This window comes from Strix uralensis, chromosome 4 (genome assembly GCF_047716275.1).
Source record: "Strix uralensis isolate ZFMK-TIS-50842 chromosome 4, bStrUra1, whole genome shotgun sequence".
In the NCBI taxonomy this organism is placed as follows: Eukaryota; Metazoa; Chordata; class Aves; order Strigiformes; family Strigidae; genus Strix; species Strix uralensis.
This window is the reverse complement of record NC_133975.1, coordinates 42,129,380-42,148,764: the sequence shown is the minus strand read 5'-3', so window position 1 is coordinate 42,148,764 and position 19,385 is coordinate 42,129,380. Positions and strand designations below refer to the sequence as shown.

Sequence of the window (19,385 nt, the reverse complement as noted above, 5' to 3'; positions counted from 1 at the left end):
ATGTAAATTGTTTCCTGGACTATTTGAAGTTTTTATCTTTAAATAACCTATTTTCCCAGAAGGTCAAACATTGGCTCAGTCAACAAAAAGTGACCATTTCATTAAATAGGAAATGGAAAATTTATCACTGTTGTTAAGTCATTTAAACTGACCTCTCATCTTATTAATAACACATTAAGACTATAGAAGGCCTCTTAGTTACATACTGATTTTCATGACATTTCTGAGTAGTGATTTGTTAGGCAGTGATAAATAACATTTCACGTATTTTTTTCAGGTTCTCATCTGGTAATAGCTGGGGGTGAGGGTGACAAGTTGCATAAACTTTTTGGTTAAACGTTTGGACCCGTGTTTTCAAAATGTTTCTTTTTGTTTTGTTAGATAAGAATTGAAAGCAGTCCATTAGCTACAGCTTATCAGATGCTAGTACTACAGCTAATTTACACAGTATAGAATTATGTAAAAACAGCATAAGCAATGATGAAATGCACATGCAGAATTTGGGGGAAGTGGATGATGGTATTGTTCCCTAATAGCAGTAATATCATACAGAGAAATAAGGTAGGATTTATTCTGGAAAATAACAACTGAGCTAAAAATGGTCATGCAGTTCTTGGCAAATGTAACTTTCTTTTCATGTTCTGTAGTTTCTGAGTCCCTTATATGAAGAGTAAAGTTTTCATTCTATAACAGGGAAAGGGCATGTATGCCTTTCTAGCCTTCAGACCCTAGTCCTTTAGAGTCATTCTGAGCTCTGAAGAGAGGGATGATTTGCTTTGTCTATTTATGTGGTGGTTTTCCCTCTTTTAATTGGGTGTTATGCAACTAGTGTATGGGGGCAGGGTATAGGAGTGTGACAAAACTAATTGTCTCCATGACTAGGCTTGTATTTTCCTTTGGATGCAATTCCTTTTATTATACATTTCAGGTTAAGATATCTGCTCCTTAACCTATACTTTTTTGCTGTGTGGATTAGTTTGAAATTCTTCAGGGAACTGAACAGAACTTGAGAGCCTGACAGAAGTTCCCTGGGGGCAGGGGGGAGAAATATCATGGCAAATAACACTTCTTGTTCCATCAAATGTGGAACTGTCCTTTTGAAAGAACAGTATATAAATGTTTACACAGTAAGACTTAAAATAATTCACAGTGGAGGAATTAACAAAAAAAAAATTTGTTTTTTAAATCTTTTGTTGGAGATGTTCCTTATTTAATTGCCATGTTGCATTGCTTTGAGAAAACACTGTTTATCTGTTAACTTGTATATATTAGTACTGTTTGCATAGAGTTGAGTAAAAAAACCCCACCTTTTTATAACAAGCTGTATGTTTTATATATTTTGTTTGCCAAGTCACCTGAAATTATTCATAGAAATAGTTCTTCCAAGAAGTTTGGGTTCTAATGTACAGCTGTACAGCATCAAAGCTGTGTTAATAGTTGGCATAATAAATATGCTCATCAAGCATCCTTCTCTGTTAGCAAAACTGCAGAGGACAATTACTAAATGCAAAAGGAAGCTGAAGTGTTTATCCTCTCTTTGTGTTTTTGTAATTTGGTCTTCTGGTAACTTTTCTCACCCGCTACTGTCCACAGAGTCAACAACATTTCCATGTATGTCCCCAGAAGCAATGTGAGCGATGTGTTGTCAGAAGTGACGTATTGGGAACAAGTCAGTGCTACACCAGCCTTTCTCTGCCCCTCTTCCCCCTGCACAAATCCTCTAGTGACTTCCACCTAAGCATCTTATTTGGGAAGCTTGAATCCTTAGGTATCTGCATCATTCTTATCTTCAAGTTCAGCTAGGTTCCTATGGCATTCAGGCAAGTCTTGTATGGTGGATGTTTTGGTAGTGTCCTGAGTAAACTGACTTGTGTCATGTCCTTCTGACCTTCCTTATGTTAAACACTCATAATGTAAGTAGTCCATTAGTTAATTGACTGTATTTTTTTATCATCTAAATGTAAAGATAAAAAATTTTCTTGTGCTAAATTTGCATACCAAGTAATACACTGATTAAGGGTGACAAAGCTGGGCTCTGTACTTCTGATGGTTACACCCTGAAGCAAGGCTATGTCGTGAACTTACAAGACACATAGAAATCTGACAATGCTTTCTGACCTAGTCAGAAACAAACCCATCTCTCGGCTGCTGTGTGAGAAATATGATGCAGGCCAGTCTCAGGCTGCACTTCACTTCTGGAAATGTGTACACTCTTCAGAAGCATGTGTGAAATGTGAAGTAGTTCATACATCATAAGGTTGTTTCAGAGAAACTCATTGGAAAACTTTATAATTTCTGTGCCAGAAAAGAATGTTCTTATTGAAATAGAATTAGAGTAGGTAATTTGGGTGAGGTATAGCAGGGAAGATGTAGTTTGGTCAGCTTCTGAGTATTATAAAAGACTTTTGCTTGTGGAGCTTCTAACTGCCCTTTATCTTTTAACTATCTTCTTTTGGATGTTTGTGGGGGATACTATTATTATAGACTGAGGTTTTGATCTTCTGTCTCTATTTAGTGTATACCATTTGCACAGGGGATTGTCTGGGCTGAAGACTAATTTCCTGAAAACATTGTCTAGAATTTGTTTTAAAGAACCACATAGAGTGGTGTGATGGTTTAGCCCCTGCTGGGGTCTGAGACCATGCGGCCGCTGCCCCTCCCCCTCAAAGGGAGTGAAATACAAAGCCCCGAGACTGAAATAAGGAGAGGTTTAATACAACAGAGCAACAGCAACACAACAAACAATAACAATAAGAATAACAGTGATAACAATGAACAGAGCAAAGTATATACCGATACAGCAGTGAGAGAACCGGCTGCGCCAACCCATGCGATCACTGATTCTTCCCGTGCTTGCGCCAGGATGTGACATCAGCATGGTATATGAATAACCCGGCTAGAGCTTCCCCCCACTGCTGGGGAAACTTAACCCTATCCTGGCTAAACCAGGACAAGTGGTTTTATTACCATCAGTAAAGAAAATTCACAAAACAAACCTTCAAATACAACAAAAACGGAGTGATGAATCCTATAATTTGGATCAAAAGTTATTTAAATTGAAAGAGCAGCTACAGTAGTTTCTACATTTTTCTGAAATAACTTCACTGAAAATATTTTATTCCAAAGTCTTAGACCAAAGAAATTTCAAGTCCCAATTCTAAGTGTTTGGTTTTCTGGGAAGTATGAAAAGATGACAGATAACCAAAATGAAACTCTCTCCTTCTTGGTCTCTGGAAATTGCACTCAGGATTTGCAAAATGCATCTTCTGGGAGGGAGATGGGTGGAACTAAGCAAATGCTTAGATGACTGAGCTCTGAGAAATTCAGGTTTTTGATTTTTTTTTTATAATCTTAGTTTTTTTCCTTTTAAGTCTGGTATATTTAAAGCACTTCAAGATGTACTCAGATGGATGCTTCTTTCCTTTTTGAGACACTACAATGTATGTGCTGTAAAAATCCCTAAAGAAATGAAATAGTTAAATTCTATTTTAAGGTTGATTTAACAGGCTTCCCTGTATCCTTAATATGTTTCTATTACATCCCTTTAATATCTCCCATGATTTTTTCTGTCTCTCGTGGCTACATTAAAGAATATTTTTTTCCATTTCTGAGTGGTCTTTGACTTGTTTCTGTCCCACTTTCACACAAAAGTCTTCTCACAGTGGGTGTTCTCGCCAAGTTAGATTAGCTAATTCTCTGTTCTTTGCCCACAATTACCCCCTGACTTTAAGTTAAAAAACACACTAACAAAAAAAAGAAAAAAACCCACAAAAACCCACCACCACACCAACAAAACAACTTTTTTTCTTTAGTTCCAAATAAAAACCTGAAATAGGATTGCCATCTCAGTTAATTGAGTTTCAGGACTGATTTTAGTGGAAATAAGAGTTATGGTCACCTAAAGTGGAAGGCAATGTCATGAGTTTTGGGTAGTATTGAGATTTGGCAATGGGATTACTATTTAAGAGTTAGAAGTTCTGTACCAACGTGAAAAATATTTCAAAATCCACAATAATAGTGGTTCTATTTTTTCTTTTCACCTGCCCCATGCCACTTTCTGTAGTCTGGAATACAACAAACCTGCTAAAACTAGGAAAAATGCTGGTGGTATCGTTTTCTATTGTAGAGACACCAATGCTACTTACTCTAATTATTTAATATAGCAGTTACCATTAATTCTTATCTTCTCAACATTATTGAATATTCTGCTATCCATACCAATTTTGTTCATACAAACTGAATCTGATTCACATTTTGAATAGTGTCTAAAATATGATTTTAATAAGGCTTGGGGGAAGGATTGCAATCATCTAGTCTGGACAGTGAATATAAATTTTGTGGTATATCCTGTTTCAAGCTCCTAAATCCTTGTAAACTAGAGCATCCAATTTTTTAGCTTTTCATTCTTGAATCAAGGAATTCAAAATTCCTGACACCAATAGATTTATGAGCATTATAATTTAAAATCTTTGGGTTTGGTATGTTTGTGTAGCTTGATTTCAACAACAGGTCTCCTTTTATCTATAATTTGTAGATTAATTGTTGATAACTTGTGTAGTCACAGATCAGATGCACAAATCCTTGTTGGCTTGCCTGAATAATCCATCACAAGAAATCCCATCCTTTTTAGGTTTCCCTGGGCATAGGTAGATTCATTTTGTACTGAAATTCTTAATGTTCATAGTGTACATTGAGGATGCCCAACCTGATCTTTGTGATGTCTGGTTTTTAGCATGTATGGACTGGAGTCAGTGTTTCCAAAGGTTGACTGCTGGTCTTGCTGTTGCGGTGTGATGTGGGGCCCTTCATAGTCATTCCTAGCAGTGTTCCTTTTCAGAAGTCTGAGATATGCTCATTTTTCTTACATGTTAAATTTTTCATGGGCCTCAGAAGAAATGCATTTTCATATTCAAAGAAATATGGGTGTTTAGCTAAAGGCTGTGAGATCTTCTGTGTCCTGAACACTAATGAGATTTTCTTTCTTTATAATAATAAAAAAAGCAAATTCTACTCTACCTGTTCTCCATAACTGAAACTCTCCAGCTCTCCCTTCTTGTCAGTAGCAGAAGCTGCGAGAATGCCTGAATGGGCTCTCAAAATATTTGAATTCGGTGTGGTTGCTGTCCCTTTTACTTTTAAAAGAGATTAAAATGAATGAGATGGGATTTCTTAGGGGAAGTTGTTTAGTTTTGGTTTTGCTGTATATTTTTGTCTTTGGAATAGTTGCAGAATTACTGTTAATCCTCAATTATGTTTTAGTAAACTTTGCCGAAAGACTAGAATTACTAGACTTATGTGGGAAAGGGATACATTAAATATAGTTATGCAGTCATATAGTAGTTCATATCTGAATCCTTGGAAAGTTTTCAATTATTGCACTGAATGTATTTAATTACTTTCTTTTTGTACATACAGTGCATTTGTCACAGTTTAAGCTATGTATATTGTCCTTAAAAATAAAATTATAAAATCCGTCTTTAATCCAGATAGATTCCAATGAATTCCCTCATCGTTCTATGATCTTAAAGACAGGCTTAGGTCGTCCTGCTTAAAGACACTAAAAGAAAAATTATTTAATCTAATTTAAGCATGCTGAACTTCATGATATTTAATAAGGCTTATGGAAGTAATTAGTTGTTTGGATCAATCTTCTGTTGAATTTTTGATTATATGTTGGAAGAAGCTCAGAGAGTAGAAGGTTTCTTTCTAGTTCTTGTTCACTTCAGGAAATCAGAAATGCCTTCATACACACATACATGCTGCATTGCTTCGTACTGCTGTTTACCAGTATTACCTTTAACTTCATCTAGCCACAGAGCAACTGGTTAAACTCAAATTGTAACTTTAGTGGGGTAGTGAGAAAGCTGGAGGTTATTACTATGACCGCTTTTCAAAGCATTTTGTGTAGTTATGAATAGTGTAGTGAAGGTGGAAAGTCACACGGTCCAAACGTTATAGGCAATGTCCCCATTTCCAAGCCTCACCAGGCTGTTCTCTGCCATTGCTTCAGGACATCCCATTCAAAGTGCAGCTCCTCAAAACAGGATCAGGAATATTTTATACTCAAGAAAGCTTGTGGCCCTCTGTCTATCATGCCTGCTGTCAACTCCTCTGCATAATATGTACTGATAGTAACAAATAACATGGAATAATTCCCAAGTGCTTTCTGGGCATCGTGTGTGTGTCTATGGCAACAGTTAAAATGTGGCTGAAGACTGATGATTCCCTTGTCCATCTTTTTGGTAAGAAACAAGCTGCAGTGTTTAATGGGCCAGTGAGGAGAGTCCAAGTCTGATGGGTCTGTTTCAGTTTAGTGAGAAGAATTTGACAAAAGAAATAAGCTGTTTATACAAGTGGAGGAAAATAGTTCTTGTGTGTTTAGATGCTATGCTTCTTACTTAAAATCCAGTAAAGCCTCCCATACTGCTGAGAAAATAGCAAGCTGCAGTAAACGTAACTGTGAAATATAAAGTTAATAGGGACAGGAATACTGAAGGATATTTACCCTTCAGCCAGTTCTGTACATCTGGGATAGCCAAGTCTATTAGCATTTGGCAATGGTTAAAGCCAGGACTTTTAACTCTCTAATAATACAATATTAAAACTGGAAAGTACATGTAACTTTATTAAGATCTGGGAGAAATGTGGAATGTTCTGGGGATCTGTTCCTTTGCGGTTCGCAGATGACAGTGATGATGTTATATGCTGTTACTTTAATAGTTTTATGAAAAGCCTCAGTATACCTGCCTTTTTCTTATACATCTATTCTTGCTTCCTTTCCAAGTGCTTTTTTCATACAATTAGGCATGTATCTAATGTGAATTTGCATAAGACTGGATACTTCTTAAGCAATGAAACTTCAGCTCTAATGTTAACAAAACGCAGTAAGTGTCAGCAGTACATTCTCACTGGCAACAGAATTAGCTGTTATACTTCATGTAATAAGGACAGCAGCAAGGCTGGAATGAAAAAGCAACTCCTTTCTGTTTTGCCTGGTTTGATTATGAACAACCTTATCAAGCTCTAATTTTCAAAAAGTTCTGTTGGCCACAAGGTGTGGTAGCAGACATGAGAACTTACTGATCATGCTGGCACATGTGATCCGTGAGGCCTGATGGCAGCACTCTCATAGCATTTGCTTCCATGTCTACCAGCTGTGATTTTGGTGTTATAGACACTGGTCAGACCTAGTAATATCTCGCCCGTTATTTTATCTCCTGTATTGTGTATGGGAGATGATGTTGAGAGATGTGTGAGCCTGGTCACCTTGCTGTGAAAGGGAGTGGAGAAGAGATGTAGGCAGATCACAAGAAATACTGTCTTAAAATACTTAAGCAAACTGGACATAGTAGTCCATGGACCCTGATAGAATGTACCCATGAATGCTGAAGGAACTGATATCATTTTGAGGCCACTCTCAACTGTCTTTTAATGATCACGGCAATTGGGGAAGTACATGAGGACTGGCACAAAACTGGGAGAAGTGGCTGGTAAGCCAGAGGGTTTCTAGAAGCCTACAGGATAGCTCTGGAATGTAAGGGCAAGTGGTGAAAGGGTAATTAGGATTTCTTAAAGAGAAGTTAAAGGGTAACCGAATGTCATGGGTTGGTTTCTTCCTGAAGTAGCATGCTTAAAATGCACTTTGAGATGACAAAAACCTGAGATACTAATCCTGTTTCTTCTTCAGTCAGGAAAATGAACCTAGACTCAAAATAGAGGCTTTTTATTGATCATGCTAAGGTCTGTCTGACTTCTGAAAGACAATCACGTAAGTGTGCTTGGTGTGAATGAATGACTTATGAGTACATTGATATTTCTGTAATCTCTCTCAGAAAAAAGTGGTTTGGGGGTGTGTATATAATAAATTGGGCTGCTTGCTGATATTTTGGAATTCAGGTAATAAAGTGCAAGGCTTAAGGTGAAATATAATTATAGTACTAAGATGCCTGCCGATATAAGCTTGCTTGTGAGGGATTTTGAGATGGTATAAAATGACTATAAGTGTTCATTTTTCCCAAGCCTAGATTAAATACATATGGGTGAGTAGGTAGGTTTCTTAAAGAATGTAAAAGAGTGATTTCTTTTTAAATTTTTTTTTGTAAGATCTTTCCATGAGCGGTGGTGGTACCTCACTATCTTGTAAAACAAAGATTTGCAAACATAAACGTGCTTTATGTCATAAGGCTTTGCTTCTTTTGTTCTTCCAATGGTTAGAGAAACCTTTTGGTTTGAAGGACGAAGTGAGGCAAACTCACTGACTTCTATTTCTTCGAAGACATGCAGTGCTGCTGGAGAAATTGTCCATGACAGACCAAAATGATGCAATTTGCCATAAAGTAACAAGCACCTAATTCAGCTCTGTCAGCTCTGAGAAGTCTGTACTGAGGGAAACCTACATAAAGAACACAGGCTTTGCCTATTTAGTTTTCAGGACATGTTGTTTGTTAGAGCATTTAATAGCAATAATGCAAACTGTTTCTACTGTACAATTTCATCTCTTTTTTTTCTCATGAAAACAGCAATAATAATTTGGAGAAGGTTTATTTGTTCTAGTAGGGAAAAGTGTTGTGACATTTATTGAGGCCCATACCCAGTAATACCTGCTGCTTCCCAGCTGTGAACCACTGTGAAAATAAAGATTACTTTCCCCTCCATCAGCTCACACCCAAGCTAATTTTACAGCCTTGTCAAATGGCAGCAGAAATTACTGGTTATCACTACTTTATCAGGCTCAGTTGACAAGGCTAGATTGGAACAGAACATGGTGTGACTGAAGCTTGTTGCTGTAAATTGAATACTTTGACATGCTAAGACAATTACTATGTAAATCTTCACTGGGAAATGTTTTGTCCTGATAGCTTATAGAGGGCTTGTCAGTAGCTAGGAGCCCAGTGGGTGCTGTAGTTCCTTTAATAAAGGGAAAGAAAAGGTCAGATCTGAAAAAGCAGCTCAGCTAAGAGAGTGTGTGCTGACAAAGCCAGTGGGGGGGGGGGGGGGCGCGGGGAAGTTGAAAATCTTTCTGTTGTGCTCTTTCTCTGGCACTTCTGGTAAGAGGAGAAATTTGAAGGTAGGCTACTTCTATGATCCAGCAACTACTGTAGTAGTCTGCTACGTTTCTTCCTAAATGCAGCAAAGGGATGTCTGCAAGACATTTAACTTCTCCTATGCTATTATCTATCAGAAAGGGCAGTTCACAAGGTTGTTGATGTGTCTAGAAGGCACAGAGCCTGGTAACTGGCCAAGGCATTGCTATTGGCATCCCTTAATGTGCATAAAATATTGTTGTTGCTTTTATATCCACAGGGTCAAACAAATTGCTGCTTTTATGAATCAGCTTTTGCTGTGAAGTGGCTGAAATGGTTCCAGCTCTGCTCTCCTTTCTCATCATTTTGGAAGCCTATTTTCTTTCATTTCCTCTTCTACAGAGGTAGTAGATTTCTGCATGTTTCTGTTAACAGAGAAGCTGTAAAGATGGAGAATTTTGCAGTTCTGCATCTTTTCTTAAGCTAGTATGATGTTTTAGGAGGCTTTTTCCTACTTATAAACTCATCTGGGAATTAAACGGAACTATCCCTATACCTTGAAGTAAAAGGATGCTGTTTCTTTATTTCTGCCTGGTAGAGTAGGTTAAACTACAAAATGAAACCATAGTAGTCCTAAGACTCTTGGTAGTGAATAACAAAGAGGTGTAATTGTAACTCCTTTTCACTAACTCTCTTTTTATGAGTGGTCCCCTTTTCAAGTTGTATTTTATTAGTGCCTGCTGCAAATAGCTTCCAGGTGCTTCTGTGACAATTTTTTTTCTCTTCCTGAGGCAGGTTAGTATTTCAGGGATAGACAAACCTCTTACTATTCTTTTAACTTCTAGAAGTTTCCCTGCAACTTGGAAACTGACCCTAAAATTGTTTTATTCAGAAACTCGGTTTTGATTCTTGTTTCAACCCAGCAGAAGAATTCTATATCTCAAAGGAATAACTAAATCAGTATTAAGTATTTTAAAGCAAGTTAAAGGGTGTGACAGTGTGTCATTTTTATGAATAAGCTTTGAACTCCCAGAGCCAAATGCCCAGCTATGAAAACACACAGTAGGAACAACATGCCAAATACAAAGCTGATAGAAAGTTCCACTTAGTTATTTATACTTATACATGTATATATGCATTTACTTTGATTTTATAGCAGCCATTTTCTGGTGGCTCTATGGTAGGTGTGTATAATAAACAGTATCGTGGAGCTTTCGGAGTTCACTTTTTCAAAACAGTAATAAATGACATATATCAATCATAGATATGATTAGTGCTTAGTAATGTATCTAATCATGGAAGGGAGACAGGGAGATTCTTTGACCAGAGATAGTGAAGAGGTACTTACTGCTTTCAAAATTAATATAGAAACAGTTTATGCCCTGGTAGAGAGGTTTTGGATGACCTGCTCAGCCCAGTGGCTGAGCTCAAAGAAGAGGTTGAAAGACTAAGAACTATTAGGGAGTGTGAAAGGGAAATTGATTAGTGGAGTAGCACCTTAGCACCCCTGAAGCAAAAGGAACAAATGGAGGCTCCAAAAGAGGCAGGCGATCCCTCACCCTCTTGCTACCAGGCAGAAGGAGGGGACCTAAGAGATGGGGGATATTGGAAACAGGTCCCTGCTCAGGGAAGCAGGAAAATCCCCTCCCAACCTACCTCACCTTCCATGGTGTCCCTTCACAACAGATATGGGGCTCTGGAACTTGTGAATGAAGCAGAGAATGATGAAGAAAATGAGCCAAATAAGGAGGAAGATGAAGGTCCACCAAGGCTGGGTTGCCCTAGAGCAGGTATTAAAGCCAATTCTAAAAAGAACCCCCAGAATAGTCATTGTAGTGAGTGACTCCATGTGAGGGGTGTCGAAGGCCCAATATGCAGACCAGACCCACTTCGTAGGAAAGTCTGCTGCCTCCCTGGGGCCTGGGTAAAGGACCTCATGGCTAAACTCCCCACTGTAGTGAGACGCAGTACTACTGCCCTCTCTTGGTTTTTCAGATCGGTAGTGATGATATTTACAGGAGAAATCCAAAATCAATGAAGAGAGATTTCAGGTCCTTGGGGAAACTGATTAAGGGGTCGGGGGCACAAATTGTGTTCTCCTCCATCCCTTCAGTTGTGGGGATGGATGAAGAAGAATACAGGAGAACTCAACAGATGAACTTGGGGCTCCAAAACTGGTGTTACCATCAGGGCTTTGGATTTTTCAATCATGGGTTAGTATACAGGACACCAGACCTTTTGACATCAGATGGGATGCACCTGTCCCAGAGGGGGAAGAGGATCTTGGGGCAGGAGTTAGCTGGACTCATTGAGAGAGCTTTGAACTAGATTTGAAGGGGGAAGGGGACAAAACTGGAACTCCCAGACATAAGCCCCAGGGAAGATTGCCAGAGTTTGTGGGATGGTGTGCCAGTGACGAACCTCACTGCCATCTCAGTAGAGGCAGGGAATAGAGACAAGCAGCACAACAAAGATGCAAGGGATATTGATGGATCAGTAACCATGGTAACACCTGTGAAAGGTCAGGCTGGAATTAGGACGTCTAAATGCAAAAAGGTGTTGGGGACGTCAGCCCATCTGAAGTGCACATATACCAATGCACACAGCATGGGTAACAAACAGGGGGAGCTTGAAGCCATGATGAAACAGGAAAATCATAATGTAGTGGCTATCACAGAAACATGGTGGGATGTCTCCCATGACTGGAGTGCGCCAATCGATGGCTACAAGCTCTTTAGAAGGGATAGACAAGGAAGGAGAGGCAGTGGGGTGGCGCTGTATGTTAGGGACTGTTATGATTGCTTTGAGCACAAGTGAGTGAAGACAGGGTGGAGTGTCTTTGCGTTAGAATCAGGGGGAAGGCCAACAGGGCAGATGTTGTAGTAGGGGAGTCTACTATAGGCCACCCAACCAGGACAGAGAGGTGGATGAAATATTCTATAGGCACTTAGGAGAAATCTCACAATCACTTGCCTTTGTTCTCATGGGAGACTTTAACTTCCCAGACATCTGCTGGAAATACAACACAGCAGAGCAGGACCAGTCCTGCAGACTCCTGGAATGTGTGGGAGATAACTTCCTGACACATCTGGTGAGTGAACCAACCAGAGAAGGTTCCCTGCTGGACCTCCTCTTTGTGAACAGAGAAGGACTGGTGGATGATGTGGAGAGGCCAGGAGAGGGGGCAGCAGAACTGACATCCTGGGCTTCCAAAGGGCTGACTTTGTCTTGTTTAGGCACCTGCTTGACAGAATCCCCTGGTGCTGTAAGAGAAGTCAGTGCCAGAGAAGACCACCCTGCTTGAGCAGGGAGCTTTGGCTGTAATTCAGGGAGAAAAGGAGAGTTTACAGCCTTTGGAAGAAGGGGCTAGCCCCTCACAGTGATTACAAAGAGGCTGTGAGGCTATGCAGGGCAGAAATCAGGAGGTCTAAAGCACAGCAATCAAGGATAATAAGAAATGTTTCTATAAGTATGTCAACAACAAAAGAAAGACCAGGGAGAAGCTCCATCCCCTGCTAGACACGGGAGGAAACATGGCAATGAGTAACGAGGAAAAGGCTGAGGTGCTTAATGCCTTCTTTGCCTCAGACTTTAATAACAAGACTAATTGTACTGAGGGAATCCAGCCTCCTCAGCCAGAAGACAGAGACTGGGAGAACGACCCCCCAACAATCCAGGAGGAGATAGTCAGTGACCTACTGCATCACATAGACACACACAAGTCTATGGGACCGGATGGGATACAGCTGAGGGTGCTGAAGGAGCTGGCTGGGGTGCTCACCAAGCCGCTTTCCATCATTTACCAGCAGTCCTGGCTGACCAGGGAGGTCCCAACAGATTGGAAATTGGCCAATGTGACGCCCATCTATAAGAAGGGTCGGAAGGGTGATGCGGGAAATTACAGGCCTGTCAGCTTGACTTCGGTGCCCGGGAAGCTGAAGGAGCAGCTCATCCTGAGTACCATCACACAACACGTGCAGGACAACCAGGTGATCAGGCCCAGTCAGCATGGGTTTATGAAAGGCAGGTCCTGCTTGACAAACCCGATCTCCTTCTACAACAGGGCGACCTTCTTATTGTATGAGGGAAAGACTGTGGATGTAGTTTACCTTGACTTCAGTAAGGCCTTTGGCACTGTTTCCCACAGCATTCTCCTGGCGAAGCTGGCTGCTTGTGACTTGGATGGGAACATGCTTTGCTGGGTACAAAACTGGCTGTATGGCTGGGCCCAAAGAGTTGTGGTGAATGGAGTTAAATCCGGTTGGTGGCTGGTCATGAGTGGTGTCCCCTAGGGCTCGGTTTTGGGGTGTCCCCATCCAATGTCAGGGGAGGTTTCAATATGATCCCAAGAGCGAGATTAAGACACAATCAAGGTCAAATGCCATATACCCAAAACAGTTTTTTTATTATTAAAAAAGTGAAGAGGGATAGTGATAGGACAGAATGGGAGGAAAAGACAGAAATAAAGCAAGGATGCGGGATAGGGCTGCAGGAATAGTCACCAGCATGGATCCTGCAGTGTCCTGTCGGTCCTCAGTCTTCAGTTCTTTGGTGGTGGATGCACACCGAGCTGCCTTTTTAAGTTCATCGTATCTGCTGATTAGCATATCTGCCCACCTTTAGTTTTTTTTTTTTTCTGTGGTCCCACAGGTTTTGTTGCATCCAGCTTCTGGGCAGAAAGGTTTGCTTCTTATCAGTTCATTAGCAATGCATGCATGGTGTCTGGCCTACACAATAGAGCCACAAATGGCTAAAGGATGGGGCCAACTCAGTACACATCTGGCCACAGCAGCTTGTCCTGGAGGTTTGCACAGACACAAGCAAGATTTGAGACAGTCATATGACGTTTCAGTCTCTCACATGGGGCCACTCCTGTTTAACACCTTTACTGATGATCAAGACGAGGGGATTGAGTGCACCCTCAGTAAGTTTGCAGATGACACCAAGTTGGGTGGGAGTGTTGATCTGCTCGAGGGTAGGGAGGCTCTGCAGAGGGATCTGGACAGGCTGGAGCGATGGGCTAAGGCCAACTGCATGAGCTTTAATAAGGCCAAATGCCGGGTACTGCACTTTGGCCACAACAACCCCCAGCAGCGCTACAGGCTTGGGGAGGAGTGGCTGGAGAGCTGCCAGTCAGAGAGGGACCTGGGGGTGTTGATTGACAGCCGGCTGAACATGAGCCAGCAGTGTGCCCAGGTGGCCAAGAAGGCCAGTGGTATCCTGGCTTGTGTCAGAAATAGCGTGGCCAGCAGGGACAGGGAAGTGATCTTACCCCTGTACTCGGCCCTGGTGATGCCGCACCTCGATGACTGTGTTCAGTTTTGGGCCCCTCACTACAAAAAGGACATTGAATTACTCGAGCGTGTCCAAAGAAGGGCAACAAAGCTGGTGAAGGGTCTGGAGCACATATCGTGCGAGGAGCAGCTGAGGGAACTGGCGTTGTTTAGTCTGAAGAAGAGGAGGTTGAGGGAGACCTCATCTTCCTCTACAACTACCTGAAAGGAGGAGAGCTGGGGCAGAGAGCTGGGGATGAGTCTCTTTAACCAAGTAATAAGCAATAAGACAAGAGGGAATGGCCTCAAGCTGCACCAGGGAAGGTTTAGACTGGATATTAGGAGGTATTTCTTTACAGAACGGGTTGTTAGGTGGTGGAATGGGCTGCCCAGGGAGGTGGTGGATTCCCCATCCCTGGAGGTGTTCAAGAGTTGGGTTGACATAGCGCTGAGGGATACGGTGTAGTTGAGAACTGTCAGTGTTAGGTTAATGGTTGGACTAGATGGTCTTCAAGGTCTTTTCCAACCTTGATTCTGTTTTTAAGGGTATCATCTGAAAGTCTCTAGGGGACAAATTTAATGATGTAAAGTTATTCTTTGATAATATATATCAGATATTAAGTTCTGAAATATGGAAAGACAAGATTGATCAAGGATAGTAATATTTGAAAGCATAATTCAAGGTTCATAACTTCTGATTCACAATAATAATCTTGAAAACGTCATCGTGTCTAAGTCATAAGCAAATTCATTATTTGGTGCCAATTTTTTCATACATACACAAGTGTTTTTGTCTATAAAATATTTTTCTCACAAAGTCCAAATTGCAAATGTTTTTTCATAATTCTGAGGATTTGTGTGAGAGAAATGTATAATGCCCCTTGCATGGTCTCTTCTTCTAAACTCCCTTTGTTCTGAATGCCAACGTAATAACTTCAGTAAGAAAATACACGTGTGAGCTACTTGCCAAGCAAGATGACAGCTGTTTAGCATGGTTATTTTCTTCCTAGGTATTTCTACCAAGACATTTGTATATCATTTTCAGACTTAACACAGAATTTATTCTGAGATTTAAGAGTTTATTATTTAATAAATTTGCAGAAATCTAGTAACATTTATGCTAAGAAATTGTCATTCTCATAACCTTAGCTACTGAACCTATTATTCAGCGTTGTTCCATAAATAAGTCCTGGTGTGCTGCGCTTAAATAGGTGATATTTAAATGCAAGTAAAGACACATCTTTGGAAAAGTGTCTGTAGTACATTATTAAGGTCAATCTGTAGTATTCTATTAAGTTTAAGCAGAAAATGCTTATGCTGTATAGGAGCGCTTTTCTAGTTTCAATTGGGTGGTTCTCCCCCTTGAATAGTATTCCTGTCATGAGTCCTAGATACGTATAGTTGTTTCTTTATCCCCTTATCCCATCCCAACTTGTTGATTTGGGCATTTGGATACCACACTTTTGAAATAAATTACCTTGCTTTCCAAGGTCTTAAAATACTCTTGATGGCAGCCATTTATTCATTTTGGAATGTACAACCAAAAGACTAGCTATTGATTGAACTCTGTCTGAGAAGTTCTGCATTTTTAAGTGTCTAGGCCAGGTTCATGGTTTAAAAATACAAAAATTTGAACTACATACTTTATATTTAGAAGAAGTCCACCTAGAGAATACAACAGACTTCCACTTTCCAGTTTGCCTTTATAACAGTACCAGAATGCAGTAGTATTACACTGCAGAAGCAAATTATTTTGGTTTAATAGCTGACTTTCCATATGGAGTAGTGGTAAGCTAGGCTTTTCCGCTGTTCTGTGTGATATTTTCTGATTGAGTGCAAGCAGTTACTGTGTGTGTGTTTAAGGGTGGAGGAGAGAGCCTTAGGTGTAACTTGTGTATTAGTCGTATCTTCAGACTTATTAGGAGGAAAGAGTATAGGCATATCAGTTCAGTGTGTATGTCTGATACAAATACTCCTACAATTACATAGTAGCTAGAAACCATAACCAAGAACCAAATGTGGTAGTAGTATTATATAGTTAGTAGTATAGGCAGAAGAGTCCTAATCACTGAAGGTCACTGTCTTTTAAAGCTCTGAAGAGTTATATTACACACATATGATGAGACTGCATAGTGTAAGAACAAGAGAGATAACATTCCCATATATTGGTGAATTCCAGTCCTGTCTGTGAAATGGACAAGCTGCTTGATTTCAATACCCTGGTCTGGCAGTCTGTAAAGCTAGGAATAATCCCGATCCTCCCGCTGGAGAAGATTGGAGCCCTGGATCTATTTGGCCAGAATGTGCAGTTGCCTGCTGTTCCACTGCCCTGGGTGCTGATGATATATCATGGCATCTACCTAGAGATACAAGCATGTATGTGAGCTAAAACGACTGATCAGGACCTCTCAGAATACTTTTGGGAAGATGGCATCAAACATTGAACAACTAAGCCTCCAGTTCTGTAAATGGTCGCTTACCAAACATTGATGAGGAGTCTGCGTTAGTCATGTAACTGATCAGGGGCAGCTGAGAAAGAGCTGAGTGTGAGGTTTCTTAACTCTAGCGATTTAACTTATAGGGAGCTGTACCTCAAGTACAACTTCATGTGTTGCTGAGCAAAGTGAATGAATGCTACCTCAAACATTAAACATTAAAAATTCTACTCTGGTTATCTGAGGAAACACAAAGTATGGAGATAAGGATGAAAGTGAGGAAAAATATAATGAAAACAGTGGAAGACTAGTCAAATAATGTGCTCTTAGCATCCTTAAATATTTACCCTCTTATCAGTGTGGGCATGATGTTGACTATACATACATAGCCAGGACTAATTACTGAGAAGGCTTTCCTGGAAATTATTGTGATCAAAGCTGAAGTGGAAAATCAGTTTGGTGTACTAATTTCAGGTGGATTGATTTAGTGTTCTGCCTTTCCCATAGGCCAGATTATCAAATTTCATGGGAGGTTTTCCTTCTGAGACTTTGCATATGTTTATGCTAACATACATTTCATTCAAACGAGCCATTTTACAACATACACAGAACAGAGTTATCTGAGTCAAATGACCTGTCTTAATTTACCATTCAAATCAATCTTGTTACTGCAAACTTCCTCATGAGTTATTTTAAAAGTTAATCCAGATGAAAATACCACGAGGGCAAAAACTGGTCCTGATGGAAACAAACTAAAAATAGCAACTAATACCTTAGTAATAAAAATTATTTTCAAAGACCTAGTAGTTTTACTTTTATTCTTCAATTCCCCACTGATTTTTTGTTTGTTTTTTTAATTCCTTAATCAGAATATGATGTGATACTAAAGCTCTACAGTAATACATTTGCCTTTATCAGATGCACTATGATTTGATAATGAAAAGGATAACATAAAGTAATGTTGATTGACATCAACTATGTTACAATCTTTTCTATGCTGAATTAGATCTTGGAGCAAACCCTTACTTGACTGAAACTGGCTGAACTTAAATATACTTAAAACTACTGACCTTTTTTGAATATTGATTTTAGGATTTATTTCCGGGTCTTTGTGGATTTTCCCGTATTCCAAGCTTTAATGAAAGTCATTGTGTTCTTTGGATGCTTAATTCTGCCATTCAAACTACCTGAATAACACTGTCCACATAATGCCTACAGTCATTTAAAGCATGCAAGTAAGTTGCAGGGTCTTCAGGCAGAGGCTGACAACTGGAGTACTATCATTTTCTAATCTGATAAATTTGACAAAATTTTCCACTGAAATTGTGAGGGTTTGGCAAATAAAATTATTTTGCTCAGCAATATTTTAAATATTTCTATAGGAAGTCAGTTCAGTTTCATTTAACATATATACTGTAATTCAAAAAATTTTAACTAATGAATATTAGTTCTCATTTAAACATTGTTAAAATTGGATTGTAACAGTAATCTTTTATACATAGCATTTTTCCTTTCAACAGTAAACCTTGCTTTATTTTTTATTAAATTTTGTTTAAATTGCATTCTTCAGGAAATATGAAAGACTCTTGAATTATAATTTCTTATTTCTTTGGAGAATCAAGAATCTCACTTTTAAAAAATTCATTCCACAGGGTAGTTAAGCTGATAACCAAATTAATTTTAGAGAACAGACATACTGAAATCAGGGTCTGTATTTTGCTTAGGAATCCTTAAAACACTGTTATCATGTTAGGATTATTTGGGTGAGAGCAAAAAACATGTAGTCTTGAAAATATGACTTTATAGTGGCTGAAAAATAAAATAGTTACTTATGGGGTATGTTAGAACCTTGGAAACAGCATAAATAATAAAACAGGGTTAGTTTGAAGCTATGATCAAACTTTATGTCATCACCTCTCCAAATGCACTCTACAGAATTTTTGATAATGAACTAGTGTTGAAAAGAACACTTCTAAAAATCTTTGATGCTGACACGTAATTGTTGAAGTTAATGGTAAAAGTATCTTTCTAGTGTTTATATGATAACTTGCTGATGCTTTTTGGTTTTAAACATCATTCTCATCAGTAAAACACAGATGAGTTGAAATATTGGCTAAGATAAATCTGTGTATGTCAAGATTTATGGATTCCTGCCAGTTACTGTTGCATATAAACACTGTTATCTTTTCTGCTTAATACATGAATCATGCATCTACCTAGACTGCTTCATTCTATGTTGCAGGCACCATTAATAAATATAAATAATAGTACTTCGTGATGGTGGACTTCACTCTGACCTAGTGATATGATAACTAGTTCTTTGTCCTAGGCACAAGGACCTGCAATAGCTTACAAGAAGCAGTATCTGTGCTTTCAAGTAGTGTTCTTACAGCCAGGGTATTTTGGCATTACTTCTAAAATGCAGGATATAAAGAACCACACTGATAAACTTTGAACAAATGCTGCACATATACATGATTATTCTCTTGGCAAATCCAACATCTCAGCAGTGGATGTCTAACTGCATCTTTATTACAATTCATGGGCCTTTCCTGAGCATTACAACTATCCTTCAGATCTGTCCTGCCGTCCATCACAGCACAGAGCCAGCTATACTCTGCTATAGTTAATGTTGAATAGAACTTCAAATAAAA

The 19,385-nt window shown here is 39.4% G+C and overlaps 1 protein-coding gene across 3 annotated transcripts in view; it reads left to right on the top strand.

Moving 5' to 3' along the window:
• The window catches only part of GALNTL6 (polypeptide N-acetylgalactosaminyltransferase like 6), a 508,624-nt gene that overhangs the window by 208,961 nt on the left and 280,278 nt on the right, over positions 1-19,385 (top strand). The gene's annotated exons all lie outside the window — the stretch shown is intronic.